The sequence below is a fragment of the Meles meles genome, chromosome 13, assembly GCF_922984935.1.
Source record: "Meles meles chromosome 13, mMelMel3.1 paternal haplotype, whole genome shotgun sequence".
Classification (NCBI taxonomy): Eukaryota; Metazoa; Chordata; class Mammalia; order Carnivora; family Mustelidae; genus Meles; species Meles meles.
The window spans coordinates 9,830,281-9,843,883 of record NC_060078.1 but is presented as its reverse complement, the minus strand read 5'-3'; positions in this window follow the sequence as shown (position 1 = coordinate 9,843,883).

Here is a 13,603-nt window from a genome sequence, read left to right as displayed (position 1 = left end):
TTGTTTATCCAATTATAACTGACCATTTCACACTTCAGTATGTTTCATCCGGTGTATTCAACAATAAAATGCCGTGAACAGCCCTGCAGGAAATGTTCTTAGAACTAAATCCAGGAACAGAGTGCACACCGCATGGGCATTAATGCACTTCCTCCCTCGCTCACTGGTCTGGTCAGTAACATTTCTATTGCTGACACTTGGATTATTAAGGATTACGCATTTTCCCCACACCCCCACTGCCAATATCCCCCCCATGCCGTCTTGACTACATGACTCTTCCACTGTTAGTAGACCACAGAAAACATCTGGTTGGGGCTGAGTAAGAAGACTGGAAGAGAAACTTACCCCCTAAGAAAGTGACAGAACTTGTAGCCACGATAGCATCTACCCAAGTCCAAGCCCAAGGGGGAGCATGTGTAGCCTTCATATCAGAGTTGTAGACCAAAAGCTTTCAGGGGCCGAGAATCAAAGTTGGAGAAGGTTGTGACAGTTTGCTGATGGAGGGAGAGAAACCAAGGGGGCTACCTGGAGGAGAGGGAAGGAGGAGCTTTGGGAAAACCTGAAGGTAAGCAAGGAGAGGGGAATTAAAATCTATCCTTGATTAACATCCCCTCCCCAAATACTGCACCTGAGGGAACTGCCAACGGACTTTTTAGTTAAGACACAAAAAATGTATAAGGAGTTGTTTCAGGCAAGGAAACCTGAAAGGAAGAAAGTTTTCTCTTTAGGAACTGGTAGAGAAGACAGCCTCTAAAGAAAGTGCTTTGAAACAGGCAGGGAAAGATTTTTAGAGGATTTGGGGGCAGGGGGGAGTGTGGAGACACTGAGGACACATAGCAGAGATCCTGGGAATGGAAACTAGTTCTCAAGCACTGTGACATTCAGCTTTCCAGCAAATCAGATTGTTGATTGACATGAAAATGGATAAAATGGCACTTCAGCTGTTCCCCTGAGAAACACACAGGAAGTTATTCCTCAATGACTTCACTTTGACGAGGCCAAGTGGAATTTTCCAGCTGGCATTCACTGAGCCTGAGGAGAATGTTATGAGAACAGAGAGATTCCAGATAGGCAGGAAAACTAATTATATAACAAGATTGAGAACTTAAGAATAAAGATATGCCCCCAAATTATATGTTCGTTGTATATTCGCTTTCTCACCACCTCCCATCACCTCCCTGGTGAGTAACCACTGTTGGTTACTTGTTTAGTTGAAGTAAGAACTTTTACTAAAAAAATGAAATGAGTATGAAACAATAATCTTATATTTAACATGATTTTTTTCTGTTTTAGTTCTTGTATAACAATCTCAACTTTTTTTTTTTTTTCTTTTCAAAAGTATGTTTGTGGGGCGCCTGGGTGGCTCCGTTGATTAAGCAACTGCCTTCAGCTCAGGTCATGGTCCTGGAGTCCCAGGATTGAGTCCTGCACTGGGCTCCTAGCTCCATGGGGAGTCTGCTTCTCCCTCTGACCTTCTCCCCTCTCATGCTCTCTCTCTCTAATAAATAAATAAATTCTTTTTTAAAAAAGATTGTTTGTGGGAATCAAGTGTGTTAAAGGGGTAACGCTGGTTCATTCATTTCCCTTTGCAAACTCTTTCCTTTAGGGATGTACAATTTGTGGCAAATTGATGGAATCCCGATTTTCAAAATACATTTTACAATTACTAACAATGCTGTTATGGATACTCCTGTATATATCTTCAAATATAAATATGTATGTATGTATTATATATATGAAATATATGATTTTTTTTTTTTTGTAATGCTAGATTAGTTATACCTCCAAGGCGGAAAGACCATACATAAGGATTTCTGGGGGGCTATGCAATTTGCCAACATTAAACATTATCACAAATTTTAATTATTTAAATTAGTACGTAAAAACTATTTAATTTGTTGGTAATTTCAATTTTCCTAGTCATTACTGAGGTTTAACATGTTTTCCTGTTTATTGAATATTCTTCTTGACTTTCTTGTGGGTTTTATGTTTATGTTTCTACCCATTTTATTATTTTCAATTTTTAAAAAAAGATTTTATTTATTTGACAGAGAGAAAGAGACAGTGAGAGAAGGAACACAAGTAGGGGAGTGGGAGAGGGAGTGGCAGGCTTCCCGCTGAGCAGGGAACCTAATGCACGGCTTGATCCCAGGACCCTGGGATCATGACCTGAGCCGAAGGCAGATGCTTAACTGTCTGAGCTGCCCAGGTGCCCGTCAGAGCAATATGTTTTATGTAGTATATGTTATACAAAATTAATAATACTTACAAACTATGAAATATATAATGTAAACATCAATATGTGCATGTGGGAAACAAAGACAGAAGAAAAATTATTAAATTTTCTTACTATCTAGAACCAACTGACAAGTCCTTGAAACAAGCAGAGTGATATTCCTCTAGGGACTCAACTGCCTCCTTGAGGTTGACACTTTCCTAATGGCAAAAGCAAGCCTAGTCCAAATCCTCCTCCCCACCAAGATCCTGTAAGTCTACTTAACAATAAAAATTCTTTTGGAAACTTCCTTTATCTGTAACCCCCTAAGACACATGTTGGCAATCACCCCCCAAGCATATGGCCGACCGATACACATCTGAAGGGTCTCATGACTAACGTTTTATTAAATGGTAAAAAATAACCTTTCCCCAACAATAGCTAGCCCCCTCAAGGTCCTGGTAACCTTGCTTTCAAAATTCCTTAGAGCCTCATGTTATTCCTAACCCCCTCCCAACTTCAAAGTATATAATGGGCCACTTCTCATGACCCCAATGCAGATCTTTCTGCTCACGGGTCCTGTCCCCGTGCTTTAATAAAATCCCCCTTTTGCACCAAAGACATCTCAAGAGTTCTTTCTTGGCTATGGGCTTAGAACCCTAACATCTTTCTTATATCAATTTATATTTAATATTCTTATAAAATATAATCATGTATAAAATGCATAGTACTATGTATAATATATTCATAACTATTACATAAGTATACGATATATAAATATACTGTGTAATTAGATACAATTATGTATTAGCATGCAGTTTTATTATAAAATGTACTATTTTAAAGATTTTTAATATTATAAAATATTAATTATAATTTTACTATTTATTCTTAAAAGTGAGGTGTTCCTTCATATTGGTATGAATTTGGCAGAGCATCTTCGGAAAAATATAGGAGCATTTATCAAAAACCATGAATAAAATAATCATCCACATTCCTTAAACATAAGAATAAAAATACATATTTAAAATACTTTTCCATACCATTAATCAAATAAATGGAAAATGGTATAATATTAACACTCTAGTGTTCAGATACTTCTCAAAAATAATATTCAATTATAAAAGAGTTATAGTCCAATGGAACGACCATATTCTTGTGGTGGTGTAAATCTATATGAACATTCCATAACATTTCATTAAAACCCATTCACTGTGCGTATTTCATACGGGAATTTATCAAATAAAATAAGCAGATGTACCCAATGATATATGATTAAAAACCCTCAATAAAGTGTTATATTAGCATAAACAAGTTATATTGGAGAAAATGACAAGAGATAAAAGATATATACACTGGGGCACCATACAATGAAAATTTGATATCCTGGGAAACACTTAGAACATAATGATAAGTAAAAAGCAAATTTACAAACACAAAGCTTTAGAAGACATATATTACCAGTTATCACTAGATGTAGAAGTATGAATTTTTTTACTTTCTATTTTTCAGTGTTTTTTTGGTGATTTTCAAAATTGCTATGGCTGTATAGTTATTTTATAATAAAAAATTTGAATAGTTCAAACTTTTGAGAAGGAAGAGATATTTTATGGTTGGAAAGAAAAGTGTTGGTGGAAGGTCTGCAGTCTATTTCTTCTTTACAGGGAATGCCAAGGAAAGAAAAAAGAAAAAAAGAAAAAAGAGGAGATGATGGGGTCAAATCCCCTTGCACAAAGCTGGATGACAGGGCACTGTTGGTATTTCTACTATTAGACAAGGCAGAGTCCATGGGAAAATCCCTAACTACGGAATGCTTTAAGCAGAATAAATATGACATGGGGCTCGATCTCACCATCCTGAGATCATGACCTGAGCCTAAATCAAGAGATGGATGCTTAACTGACTGAGCCACCCAAGTGCCCCAAGGTTAATGGAATATTAAAAGGACATGGTCCATGCAAAGGACACATTTTGTGCAAATGATGCCCTGATGATCTATTAGATGTTCACGTGTTAATTTTTAAATAGAGCAAGTGGTAATGGAAGAAGAGAGGGATCCTGCATTGTTGGTCTCAGGCTTCTCCATGTTTCTTCCTGTTTCTTTCAATGGCCTGTATCCTTTGCATAAATGATAACATTTGGTAGTGTTTAGAGCTATGATTCTTATCATGCTGATTTGACTTGACATCTTATGTTGTCTAATGATAAAGTTTCTAAAGGAGGCAAATCTACAGCACAAACTAGAATTACTTTGTACCCTGATGAATTGGAAACACTAGATAATGCTTTGCACGTTAGTAGAACCAAAATATCTGTGTTGTTTCTACCACTCTCATGGTTCTCCACGTTACCCACCTCAATTTTGTCTTGTGTCACAGAATGCCTTTCTAAAATTCTTCTTTCTGCAATGCTACACTCTAGCTTACAGAAAATTAAAGAGAACACAAGTGAATCATCCAGTCCCGAAACCATGGTAGGGAGGGAGGTTGGGTGTTGCTAATAAGAGAGGGATGGGTGAAGAAAACACCTCTTGTTCTCTGCCCGAGGTCCATCTGTATCTCAGTAAACAACAACAAAGAAGGACGCACTTGCAGGAAGTGTGATGTGCTAACCTGACTCTTGAAACAGTTACACAGGATTTAAGAAGTTTTACAGCATTATTCATTCCTCAGTCGATACAAGATATTTATTCAGAGAGATTTAGTGCAGCTAGCAGTTCTTCTAAGTATGGAGAAAGAAGCAATCCTAAACTCAGAGCTAAAGAATAATCTTTTTTCCCCCCTCTGAGAAGTTGGGCAATATATAAACAAGGCAGTAAGTGGGAATTTATAATATGAATTTGTTAAAGAAATACGTAGTAAATAAAAGTCCTTGGGAAGCTATCCCTATAATTTAGGATAGCATATGCATATAAATTTTAAATTATTTGTGTCAGGGAACTGTAAGCACCAGGACTCTTTTATACACGTGCATACACACACATGCGCACAAACACAGACAGGGATGTTTGTTAGTAAAATGTGAGCTTATGGTCCCTGACACCTGAGTTTTAAGCTTTTCTTTTTTTTTTTTTAAGATTTTATTTATTTATTTATTTGACAGACAGAGATCACAAGAAGGCAGAGAGGCAGGCAGAGAGATAGGAAGAGAAGCAGGCTCCCCGCTGAGCAGAAAGCCCCATATGGGGCTGGATCCCAGGACCCTGAGATCATGACCTGAGCCGAATGCAGAGGCTTTAACCCACTGAGCCACCCAGGTGCCCCTTAAGCTTTTCTTTTATGAGACTTACGTTTCACCTCCTTGCTCCCCAACTAATATCTCTTTTGGCTTTAGACAGCTGTCTGAAATACCTTACCCATTGATATCTTAATCAATACACACACAAATTCATACATATGTCTCTGTAACTAGTATTTTGCTAACTGCCCACACTTCTCCATCTCTGTCCCACTCTTAGGCCAAAATTCCACTTTAATCGTCACCTGGGAGCACACACCTGAGCATGGACCTATCACGTCACAGCGAGTCCTGGGATGGGCATTTGGAAGGAGCATGTTTATTCAGAGATTGTATACATTCATGTTATATTTTGACTAAAGTTAAATCTTAAGATCTTTTAAGGAAATGGGAGTTTTCTCCCCCTCTAGCTTGAGATCATTAAATGCAACTAAATGAATACATTGCAGGGCTCTACTTTCTGCTCATACTTTAAAATAGGTACGTAAAAATTTTAGGACCAACATATTTCTTACTAAGCAATTCTTCATTGTGTTGAAATGTCAGGAGATGATAAATCTAGTCATGAATTAGATACTTCAAGTATATTTTAATCCTGGCACTATTTTACTATTTTCTAAAAGAAAGAAAGAAGGGGAGGGAGGGAGGCAGGAGAGGGGGAGGGGGGAGGCAGGGAGGGAGAGAGGGAAGAAGGAAGGAAGGAAGGAAAGTTTAAGAGATTTTCTTCACAGAAGAAATTGTTCAAATACTATTAAATGATAAAAATCAACACTTGTTTCAATTTGAGATTAAAAGAGCCTTGGTGTGAATGCTGATATTATAATTCTTATTATTTTCTTATACATTACTGAACAAGTAGATAGGGGAGACAGTTCACAAATGGTGAAGTAGAGAATGACGATGAAATTGTAATTAAACAAAAGTATTTTGAACATTTACTTTCCTCTGAGAAAATGATACAACAATATTGTGCATATGTCCCCATAGAAGCAAATTTTAATTTCATAGTTAGGTATTTAATGCATTTAGCACATTAAATTTACATCTGATTTCTTTATTAATTCTATGACTGTCTGTTTAGTAGATTCTAAACTTTCGTCTCCATCTCTATGGACCTAAAATTAATCTGAATCCTTTTCCTGGGCACTCAAGTGAGTTTGAGTAGTTTAATCTCTATCCCCAGGAGCACAACCAAATTCATCTCCACTGAAATCTTGACTCCTCTGTGACTTGGCTCTGCATCTGGGTTCCCATCTGTCACACATTTCACTGCCTTTGTTTTTTCCTAGGAGACTCTATGAAGACAATAAGAAAAACAGCGTAGTGGACCCCATAATGTTCAGCAGCTACGATCACAATATGGGACGTCATGATTGCAGTGATCTCCACCATTGGATAAGTAAGAAATGGAGCAGTGTTTTAACCTCGATGCATTCCGCAATATCATATGTGTTGGAAATTGCCTGATCAAAGATTTAATAAGAAATCTCCTCTTTCTTACTTCTCTCAGAATTTTGATATTAAAGTACCATAGGCCTCTAAGATTAACAAAATTAATGCAAGGAACTTTTATCTCACCCAAGAGAGAATTATGGTGATAGAGTCCTAGTACTCTGAGTTTTTATGCCATTGCTAATTCTTAATAACATTAATACTAAAGGGGATAATAAGAACATAGCAGGACTTGGAATAGTGTTGGTGCTGTTGTTTATAATGAAGCCCAAGAGGGAGATATTGAATTCAGTGTTATACTCACAGCAATGCCCAAATGTTTTATTTAATATTCTGTTTACATGATGCCAAACAATCTATTAATTATGCAAAAATAAATCAATTTGTTCTTTGTACCATAAAGTTAAAAAAAAAAACAACCCAAAACTAGGTAGGTCACAACTTCTTCCCTGGGTAATAACTTTGGTTGAAGTTTTAATTTATTTATTCATTGCAAAAGTGAACATCCATATATTGTGTCTACCTAGTTATGGCTCCTATATATCAATGTTTTTATATTTGTTAGTTTTAGTGCATTGGGGATAACATTTTTACGTTAATATTTACATGTTTCAGAAAATATGCAGGGCAAATTCAAGGAACATCTAGAGAGATAAGAGAAATAGGAAGCATTCATACCTGCCAGGCTCTATCCTCCCACAATTTTATAGTAGCCTTTCCTGCTCTCCGCCTGTCTCCGCCTTTCATCTCTTTTCCTCTCTCTGCTTGTGTGTCCATTTATACTACATATTCTTACTGTTATAGGATTTCAAGAGAAGACGTGGAAGGTAAGGTGAGATGGGATACAACAACCAATTCATTAAAAGGGGGGTACAGTTAAGACTTTTAGACTAGAGGACCTTAAAAAATCAGCTTAAAAAATATATATATATAAAATAAAAATCAGCTTAAGATCTGCGTTGCTTTGTTCAGTCGGCACAGGGATTTGGTGCAGGTTTGTGTACAAGGAAGTGATGTGTTAGAGAGACCCCTAATCCTGATTCCTCTGGCACTACTGGCAAACACTCTATGGCGATCATTGTCAGGCGTGAAATACGGCAGCCTTAGATCTGTTCTCCAGTTAAGTCAACTCTTACCGCTGGGATCCCCCAAAACCTTGTGGACAGAACTCTACAGGTGCTTGACCCGAGGAAGTGGGTAACTTTGGAAGACAAGCTTTGTTGGAATAGTCTTTTCCCTTAAAATACACTTGAGACTATCTCCTAGGACAAGACAAGCATGTGGCATAGTGAAGAGCACTCACTTGAGAGATGAGAATACTGATACTGGTCTCAGCAGTCCCTAATTGTGTGACCAGGGAAAAGTCTCCTAGAATTGAGGGATTCCAAGTCTCTATTTTGAGAACTATGGCACAAAATTATCTCTAAGAATCACACCATAGCTTTGTGACGTGCCATGATCCAGAATTGTCCCCTCGGCCTCTGAGTCCAAGCACAGAAAGAATGTAAAAACGATGTCACTATTTGTGCCATAAAAAGACCAGCTTTGCTCACCTTAGAGGAGCACACCTGAAGACACCCCCTTGCGTCAGACTCTGTACCAGCTAGAGGCACACGTGAGGTTTTCCTCCCCCTCCCCAGGCAGCTGGGGGATATACTGACTGCAAATGGCCAATTTTATGAATTCTTTTATTAAAGTTGTGATTTCAGGAGCACCCCCATGGACCTCCTTTTCAGTGGGACCATAAATTCTTTGTGTCCTTAAAAAATCATCAGAGAATCAGCCATGGAGGAGGTCAAAGCACAAATGATTTCTTTTAAGTCTTCCGGAAAGTCCAAACTCTCCCATTTTGTTTTCCCACCTGTGGTAGAAAGATCCAGACTTGTTGATACTTAATTTGCTATTGATAACTTCTAAAAAATGTAAAGAAGCAATCCATCAGAGGCACCTGGGTGGCTCTGCTTTTGGCTCAGGTCATGATCCCAGGGTCCTGGGATCCAGCCCCGCATTAGGCTCTCTGCTCAGCAGGGAGCCTGCTTCCTCCTCTCTCTCTGCCTGTCTCTCTGCCTACTTGTGATCTCTGTCTGTCAAATAAAGAAATAAAATCTTTAAAAAAAAAAAAGGATCCATCAGAATAAATCTGGCAAATGTCAAGGCTATGAAAATGGTTTAATTGTAAGGATGCCTTGCAGTGGCTTGGGTCTGGATTCTCTGTTTGGTTAGCAGAGGGAGAAGGGAAAAAATGAGAAAGCATTTTCCTCAGGCAGGAATATTCACTAATCCTTGAAATACAGTGGACTCCCTAGATCAGGAAATAGGTCGACTTCATGCCTTTGTGTCTAAAGATTTCATTTCTGTGAATGTGCTAGTAAACTGTCAGGTGCAGAATTGTCTGGGCTCCAAGCAGAACTAGAACCCTCATATTGGCCCCAGATGGAGCTCGCTCTGTGCCTTATCGGGGGGTGGGGTGGGGTGGGGGAGAGACATTTTCATCAACTGTGGATGATCCAGAAACACCCAAGTGCACTAGAAAGTAACGCAGTTGGAACTTCTAGAAAAAGCTCCTAACTAAAAAAGTTTCTCTGTGAAATCTGTATTAGTGTGGGGGTTGACTTCTGACTGTAGGCCTGCAACAGAACTCTATTCTTTCTCACGGTATTAATCTTTTATACTTTGTAATTTAGAATTCTGCTTTAAGAGATCAGCTCAGTAGTTTTGCTTCTAACTTTTCCATTAACAGTTAGTTGTGTGGAATGCTTTCAACCAAACCTTGTTTATCTTCTGACGTGCGGTGTCTTTTTTGGGTATTTCCTTGCAAAATCAGATCCCCTTCTTTCAATTAGTTATAAAATGTTAGAATGTTAAATGGCTATGTGTGCCAATACCACGCTGTACTCTGGAAATCCTGTTAGGAGTTGTAGAAAACATGCTATCAAGTTTCTAGCCACTTCAAAAGCATACAAATGTTGGCACATCAAAGATTCTAATTCATTTTTAAAGTAACACAGAGCGAGTTTTGAACTTAACGATAAATTGGCAATTTGAAATGAGTAAGCTATGGAATGTTGATCCGCTTTGGGCCTGCAGGACTGATTGCACGAAAATGCCCTGTTTTGATGAATCAGTAGAACCCAGTAAATAGAAAAGCATATGCATACTTCCTAAAGTTTGCTTGCTGGCACCAATCCTCTGCATTGAAAAACCAAACTCATTAACCAGCTGAATACAAAGCAGTGCATTCCACAGTTAATCATGCTGTTCTGGGCACATCAAATTAGCTCTATTCAGAGAAGCATGATGCTTACTAAGTCCATAGCCTCAGAAAATAGTACCTGGGAATTGGGAGTATCCTATGGATTGAAAATCGATCAGAAAGGAAATGGAAGCGGAATGTAGAAAATAAAAGTCCATTTCCTAGTAAGAGTATATAAAAATCCTGACAGTTTGCTTTCTTGTTGGGTTCTGTATGTCTTGCCATCAGAGAATACATGATATGATCATTATACAATGTGCAGTATATTAAGTAATGAGAGGTCTGAGTAGAACATCCTACATTGCAAAGTTCTGCAATATTTTTGGAAATACAGAAACAAGTAGAAAATGATAAAACACTTCCAGACCTGTAGTCCATGCAGACAGTACCAGGGTAAAGAGATCTAAGAATGGAGAGAGAATAGAGAAATCGGATATTGATGTATATTTGGAAGTAAGGAAATGAAAACCATTGGTCTACAAAAGAGCATTAAATTCAACATAATTCACACTTATCAGGTACACAGTACACACCAGGCATTCAGCTGGATACTAGGGATGCCACCACGAATTGTGCTGTACAGAGGAAAGAGAGAAAAGTTGCCCTACGCAGGATATCACAAGCATTTTGGTTTGGATGATGAATCAGCATTGGGTGGTAAGAAGAAATAAGGCAGATAAGATAGGAAGCTCCAACTAGAACATACACTTGACATTATAAACCGCCATGTGGTTATAGATGGGCAGACTAAAATTGATTGGCCTGGAAATACACTGGAAAGTAGTGCCATTAGAATGTCATTAGAATGACACCAAATTGGCAGGGGCACATTGATTCTGTAACCAAGGCCCCGTCAATATTCCATGATCACTCAATCTGTCACATTGACCATATGGCAATTCAAGTCAAGCTTTAAGGAAGCCAGAGTGACACGTGTTCTCAACGATATGTTGTTTTCGAGCACGGACTAATGCACTTCCTGAAACAGGGCTGCCAGCTCTGGTTCTATCGAGCAGAAACCAATGTCAAGAGGCCAACGTTATAAGCAAAACATTTCTTCTCCATATGACTACAACAAAGCACTTGAATTGCTGGTGTATAATCAAGTTAAGCAATTCAGTAGTGGGTAAGTAGATAATAAATGCACCCTTCACAACCCAGCAAAAGAATGCTTTTCACAGATGGCTGAGCATGGCAGAAATCATCATAAAACTAAGCTAACTTCTTCCCCTTCATGTAGGAGAGAGAGTCTGTACCTCCGTCCTTCTCCAGCAAGGCTGGAGAACAGAACCAGGACTTAAACGCCATTTGCAAATCAGATGCTGCTGTATCGACAGCAAAACCAGGGCCAAGCTCCCAAGACCACGTTCCTGGCACTGAAGAAGCAACTTTAAAAGAGACAAGACAAGTGCTTAGCCCGAGGAGCAACAGAGTGACTCTGGCATCTGAGCTATGCTGATGTGTTTAGGGAGCAACATTTCTTTTTCTTTTCTTTTTTTTTAATTAACATTTAATGCATTATTTGCTCCAGGGGTACAGGTCTGTGAATCATCAGTCTTACACATTTCACAGCACTCACCATAGCACATACCCTCCCCAGTGTCCATTCCCCAGCCACCCCATCCCTCTCACCCCCCTCCCCTCCAGCAACCCTCAGTTTGTTTCCTGAGATTAACAGTCTCTTATGATTTGTCTCCCTCTCTGGTCCCATCTTGTTTTATTTTTTCCCTCCCTACCCTCCACGACCCCCCTGCCCTCTCAAATTCTTCATGTCAGAGAGACCATATAATAATCGTCTCTCTCTGATTGATTTATTTCGCTTAGTATAATACCTAGATGTCCATCAACAGATGAATGGGTAAAGAAGATGAGGTGTATATACACAGTGGAATACTATGCAGCCATCAACACCCCCAAATCTTGCCATTTGCAACAACATGGATGGAACTAGAGGGCATTATCCTAAGGGAGGAACATTTAGATTCAGAAATATTTTATTTTATTATTTTTTAAAGATTTTATTTATTTATTTGACAGAGAGAGAGATCACAAGTAGGCAGAGAGGCAGGCAGAGAGACGAGGAAGCAGGCTCCCCGCGGAGCAGAGAGCCCGATGCGGGGCTCGATCCCAGGACCCTGAGATCATGACCTGAGCCAAAGGCAGCGGCTTAATCCACTGAGCCACCCAGGCGCCCCTACATTCAGAAATATTTTAACACAAAAATAAGGCAAGCATCATCTTACCAAAACATTATTACACTAAAATAACAGCTTAATTTATTTAGTGACTAGCCTCCAAATGACATTTCATCCTAAGTGGGTCAAGAATAGGATAGTGCAGTTCTCAAACGTTATTTGTTTGTGCCAGTCAATATTTTGTTGAGCTCAGTGATGAATGGACCAGCAGGGACAGGAAGGAGCTACTTTAAAAAGGATTTAGAAAGTAGAGATTTAGGGGCTCCTGGATGGCTCAGTTGCTAAGCGTCTGCCTCTGGCTCAGGTCGTGATCCCAGGGTCCTGGGATCGAGCCCCGCATCAGGCTCTCTGCTTGGCGGGAGGCCTGCTTCTCCCTCTCCCACTACCCCTGCTTGTGCTCTCTCTATGTCTCTCTCTGTCAAATAAATAAAATCTTAAAAAAAAAAAAAGAAAGTAGAGATTTATACAGTCAGTTTTGAAAAGGATACCCACATTTAAGATTGCTAAATTAGTTAGAAGACTGGCTAACTTCTTACGGTCATGAAATCACAGCATCTTTCAACTTTTGCAAATTAAATTCTAACCTTGGAGGACGTATTGGCTGGGGGTGGTTGGCCAAATGAACTGTCACAATAAATTTCTGATGAGAGTAAAGCAGACTTCCTAGAACATGCATGAACTTGACCACAACTAGAACACACATCTCTTCTCTCCCAAAGTGTGGGATAAAATTTTGTTTCACGAAGATCTTCTCTTATCATATTTATATTTTTTTCTTTCCGCCACATGCATTTGTTCCTGATAGTACAGACACAAGCTCTAGGCTCAGATAAATTCATATATTGGACTTCAGAAATCCCATATCCATTAAAGAAATCTCATTTTCCCCTTCATTTTTCTCACATGTAAGTTTATGACAAGACAAGGTTAGCACGTTGCCCGGACCACACAGCCTTTCAGAAGCAGAAATGGAACTGGACCCCAAGGTGCCTGACCTCTTTTTGGGACTCCTTCCAATACACTATACTGCTCATTTGTATAAAAAGTATGAAACTTATGCATATCTTAAGCTTTATGCATTTCCTATAGGGTTAAGGGGAAAAAAACTTGACAACAGCATTCTTACTGTGTGGTTCTCATTGGGCTTTACTTCTGTACTTCTTAGATGGCATGATCACTCACTTTTTAGAGCTAAAATGGAGTTGAGCAGGTAAAGTTGCTGATTTACAATTCTAGTTGCTACCATGCATG